Consider the following 5,575-nt stretch of genomic DNA (forward strand, 5'->3'; position numbering starts at 1 on the left):
TATAATTATATTATATTATTGTATTATTATATTATACTGTATTATATTATGAGTCTGAATTTTAAATTAAAAAAATTGTAAATTTTAAATTTCATTAGGGGTATTATGGATATTATGAAAGTTTTATTAATTGTACTATGTTGATTCCCGTATAATCTAAAAACTAAAGTTGTCTTTGAGTTGCTTCTGATTTTTGCTGTAGATTCTTCAAAAAGCCTTTTGAGGAGATTTACCAAATACTAAAATCAGCTTTTTATAACATCCAGTTTAAATTAATTATGATTAATTAATTAAATCCGGTGATTAGTGTTAATTAATATGATATTAGTGAAAGATTCTCAGTTATAATTATCATGTAAAAGGCATTTCTCCTTTAAAAAGGATTATTTTAAAATTGACATTGCTGTCCCTTGAACAGTTTTAAGTATTAAAAATTATTTTTTTAGAATTTAAATAATAGATCAATTCTTTCTTTTTCTCACATTCTCTCTCTTTCCCACGTACACTCTCTCTTTCCCACGTTCACTCTCTCTCTCTCCACGCCGGCCACCTACCACCGGTGAGATTCTGGTGTCGTTTCGCGACACCACCCACACCATCGGATAGCTCTCAACAAGCTGAACTCGTTGACATGCCGCATAACCTCCATTTCTGCCGGAAACAGCCGCAATCGCCCACGAAATGTCCAAAAACTACTGAAACTTCTCACCGTCGTAACTTTGTCGTCCGACCTCCGATCGGAGTGATTCCGGTCCCTATGGACTCAGCTCGACGAGACGAACAAAACTCATGCCGTAACACCCATCGATTCTCACCGAAATTTCATCGCAGGAGCTGCCCATTTCGACCTCCGCGCCTCCTCTCTGTTGTGCACTGTTCCAGCCTCCGTTTTTTACACCGCCGGTGTCATTGGACTCAGAGGATGACGTAGAGCAAGAAGCAACCCTCAGCCACCCAAATCCGCCACCGTTTGTTAGAGATCGGAGCTCGCCGCCGCCGCCGATTGGGTGGAGGCTGGTTCCGATGATCTAACCATTGGATCGTCATGATTTTAGTGTCAAAACACTCAGAAAGAAGTGGGTAACAAGAGCTCTCAGCCAATTTTGAGGTTCCATTGCCGGAGAATTGATAACCAACTGGCCGAATTTTGCCGACGTTTTTGGGTTCGATTGGAGTAGATAGAGGGCGAATTTGGTGAAATTGACTGCACCATTGAACTTAGAATAGTCGATTTAGGGGGATAGGACCCAAGTCCACTGCGGAAATGTGCTCCGGAAACCCCGCCGCCGCTGCCACCGCCGCCGGTGGTCGGATTCCGGCTTGTCTCAGTTCTTGAGGTTCCCGACGTTCGATCAAAGATCTGAGAACATATCCTGACTCATTTTGACATGGTGAACGTAACGGTGACCTCCATTTGCATCAATTCCATTCCGTTGAAAAGTATATCGGTATCGTGCATGCATATCGAGGCGAATCGAATGGAGTCATTGAGGTTCAAAGTGAGTCATGGAGCTTCAAGAATAGATAGTTGGACAATGTGAAGTTATCCGTGGATTAAATTGTCAAGAGGTAAGAGATAGAATATTCTTATCCATATCCTTATTAGCCTCATTTTAAATGATTTTGAACAATGAAAATGTGTTAGAACAAAACATATTTAAGAAAATGATTTTCAAGGAATAACATGACACTACAACAAATATCAAAATCAATAGCTGACTAAAAACGCTATTAATCACTAACAATAGCATTTTTCAGAGCGCTAGGATAGCGGACGCTATTAAAAATCATAAGAAAAAATAGTATTTTAGGAGAGTTATAGAAAGCGCTATAGAATTGAGGGATTATAGCGTTTAGGACAAATTATTTTCAACCTCTTACAACTATTTAACATACCTACGATACAAATTAATAATTTTTTTTCCTTGTTATATTCATACTCTTGTAGCTTTTTAAAATTGTTATTAATATCCTTTTAAATTCATTCAAATAAATAGTAATTCCGTGATATGTGATATATTTAAATAGGAACATTCATACTCTTGTAGCTTTTTAAAATTGTTATTAATATCCTTTTGAATTCATTCAAATAAATGGTAATTCCGCGATATGTGATATATCTAAATAGGAACATTCAAATTAAAACATAAAAACATTCAACATATCAATTGTTATCAGTATCTACCAAGTTAGCAATACAATTACGTCTACAACATAATTCATACAATGTCCAAAACCTTAACATTCAAAACAAGTAAAGAAAACAAAGCAATAGTTTGAGATATCAAAGTATCCAAAACGTCTAAGTGAAATGGTGAAGTAAATTCTTCCATCTTGACAAAATGCTTCAACAAAAAAGTCAGCTCCACTGTTTAACCTATAAGAAAGTGATCCACTATCAAAACAATAATCAAGCTCAACTAAAACTTCCACCATTTAACCTATAAATAAAGCAAATACTAGTTACACCATTCACAACTACGTAGCCACATTCACATATGTTTTGCAGTGAGTTAGAGGAAACATGACTTCAATGATGCACTAGATAAAAATTTAATGTCAAACTTGTAAGACAGAGAGTATCTTACATGTATTGGTATGTAGATAGTTGGAGAAAGTTGCATGAGTCTTTGTTGCGTACATACAAAAATCCGAAAAGAAAAAAAAACGTGCTATTACAATCTTGCAAATATGAAGAGAAAAAAAGATTCCGTTGATGCATACCCTCCAATTGGAGATGCAAGTTATAGATACAATCTTGCCCTGAAGTCTTGTCTTCCACTATTTAACCTGTAAATAAAGCATTAAGTATCTGTTAGGAGATGCAAGTTATAGATACATACCTGCTGCAGGAAGGCAGAATTATTGGAGCCTAAATAGCAAGAATCTATAGGAACCTGAAAAGGAGAAAATTTGTGACACTTTGAACATTCATTTTGAACTTAAAAACCATCAATCAAACAGTCATAAGACGGGAAAAAAAGGCTAAAATTGTGGAAACAGTTCAAAGAAGATAGAGACAACAAACAATATACTTAAAAGACATTCTACCAATTCCATTTTTGGAAAGTAGAACAAATTGACACATTTACATTACATTCTACCAATTCTATTTTTGGAAAGTTGAACAAATTGACACATTTACATTGGTTCCCTTGATATTTGTACTGATTCAGAAAATATTGTTCGGTAGTATAACCAAGAACTAAAAAGAATTGAATTCATACCATAGAACGCTGTGCAGAAAATATGGCATTCATGATTGCCACATACCTGAAAGGTGAATTAAAAAAATAAAAAAATAAAGCACAGACATAACTGTAAAGAAAATAAGAAACACGGAATATTCTCTTCAGCCAAAAAAGAAAACACGATTAAAAAAAAGAACATACTGTTCGGGCCCATCTGAAGATCCCTACAAGTATAAAATCTGCCATCCATATAATAGCAAAAATAGTTAAAATACATTAAATTTAAAGAAGTGAAAAGAAACTTTCAAGGCCAATGGAATGTAGTCTCTTACAAACAACATTACTAAAGTGTAAAATCACAGACAAACACTAACCAAAAGAAAACCTAAAGGAACGGTGATTATATCATTATCCTAGAAACTAATGTCCAGTTACGGCTGCTTACAGAGAGTTGCTTCTCCACTGAAGTAATCCCACAAGTATTTTGGAAATAGGTGGACAAACTAGAGAGATCCTACAAAAGTATAAGCATTAGGATGATAAACATTAGGCAAACTATAAGCATCATTTCATTGAACATCATAGATATAGACTTACCAAGACAAACAAGAAATATTTAAAGACAAACCTGAAGCCTTGTCTTGAAGACCAAAGTGGATTTGTAGAAATAGGCATTCCGAAAATAAAGATAACAAAAAGTGCAGAGAATCATCATTTGCAAAAGAGAACAGGCCATGTATATAGCAATGCAAAATGAACTTTACAAGCACAAAAGAGATATTTACACACCGTGGTAGGCAATGTAGTGCCAAAGAGCTCGGACACCAATTCAAGGGGTCGACACCGATTCAAAGGGTCAACAGGTCGACATCTCCCCAAACCAGAGGCCCAACCTCATCATTCCCAAGCTGTTCTCCTTGCAAGTATACAAGATTTGGCTTATATGATTCAAGGAGTTTAGAGAACTCCTCTTTGCTTGGGTTGGTCAGAGTTTGAACCTGCATTATAAGCAGTAACTTAATGCAATATCCCAAACAAACTGATGTGAATACAAAATTTTCATTAACCTTCTAATCAAAGAACAACTATATATCACAATATTATATATAAATATATATATATATATATATATTCAAATGCAATAAAAAGAATCATAAGAAACTGAAATTTTCACCTCCAAATGGCCTGAAGAGACCAACTCCGGAGAGGGATAGAGCGGCTGATTCTCCGGCACATCCTTTTTACGTTTGGATTCAGAGACTTTCCCACGAGTGACTACAAGAAGACTACAAGTTTGTTTTGAAGAACCCTGAGAATGAAACATTTAATTTTTTTTCCTTTTTCCCAATGGCCAGATAGCAAAAAACTTCCTTTAGTTGTGGGAAGCCCTCAACGTCCACAGAGAAGAACTATAATTGGAAAAACCATGACACCCAACTAGATTACAGCATCAATTTCCCCAACAAAGAATCCTTGCAAAATCACAAATTTTCACTGCGCAGACGAAGAAATCAGATCAAAATAGTGCTTACAACGACTTCACAAGACAGAACCCAGAAATCTTTCGCACAAATGCCCTCCAAACCAAGGTCAAATCTCATGACGAAGAACTCAAAAAAAAGAGCAAAAAATCAACTAATTTTCGCCGACTGATCGAAATCAAAGTGGTAAGCCCTCAAAACTGGACGAAATCGACGAATCGAGCGAGAAAAGAAGAAAAATTTCATCAAGGGGAAATTGGAAAAAAAAAACCCCCAACAAAAACGTCCAAAAATTTGGATAGATTGAGGGCAGAGTGAACTCTGAGATAGAAGATCTCTCCGTCCAGCCACATCACAAGAGAACCTTAAGATTTCACAAATCCGTGAAGAAATGTAACAGGAATCACGTTTGAGGAATCGGGAGAAAAAGAAGAAACAAGCCAACTGAATTCTCTAAGTACCTCCACTATGACTTGCTCTGCCTCAATCAAGAACTCCAAATTCATATACGAATTTGACAGCAAAACCGGCTGCAACAAAAACAAAAACAGAAAATGAAAATTTTTGCTTCCTATCTCAACTCTCAGTCACAGCGAAGATCACTGAATAGGAAACCCTAGAAGATAGAGAGAAGGGAAAAAGAAAAAGAAAGAAAAACCTTAATCTTGATCCATTCGAGGGCGTCCCAGCTACCGGTGCCCTCCATTCTCTCGGAGAATGAGTCTCTTAGAGGCATTGATCGGTCGGAGCGTGACATCGACGCGGCTCTTTTCTTAGCTGGAGAAGTTACTTTTCTTCGAATGACTGGGAAAACAAGTGGCAATACGTAGGCTCCTCAGCAAGGTAGCAGAGCAAACAAGAGAAGAGTCAAATAGAGCAAAGCGGGAATTTGAAATTTTGGGG

General features: G+C 36.4%; 1 long non-coding RNA gene across 1 annotated transcript; it reads right to left on the bottom strand.

Annotated features, from left to right (window-relative positions):
* Nucleotides 1-2,613: 2,613 nt before the first annotated feature.
* Nucleotides 2,614-4,645, bottom strand: LOC21399399. The gene is made up of 7 exons (XR_002902422.1): nt 4,366-4,645; nt 3,981-4,189; nt 3,820-3,831; nt 3,637-3,705; nt 3,393-3,430; nt 3,228-3,273; nt 2,614-2,897 (listed from the first exon to the last, which is right to left on the bottom strand). It is a non-coding gene; the product is annotated as an uncharacterized LOC21399399 (long non-coding RNA).
* Between the last annotated feature and the right edge of the window lie 930 nt (nt 4,646-5,575).

The sequence above is a fragment of the Morus notabilis genome, unplaced genomic scaffold (genome assembly GCF_000414095.1).
Source record: "Morus notabilis unplaced genomic scaffold, ASM41409v2 Scaffold81, whole genome shotgun sequence".
Taxonomy (NCBI): domain Eukaryota; kingdom Viridiplantae; phylum Streptophyta; class Magnoliopsida; order Rosales; family Moraceae; genus Morus; species Morus notabilis.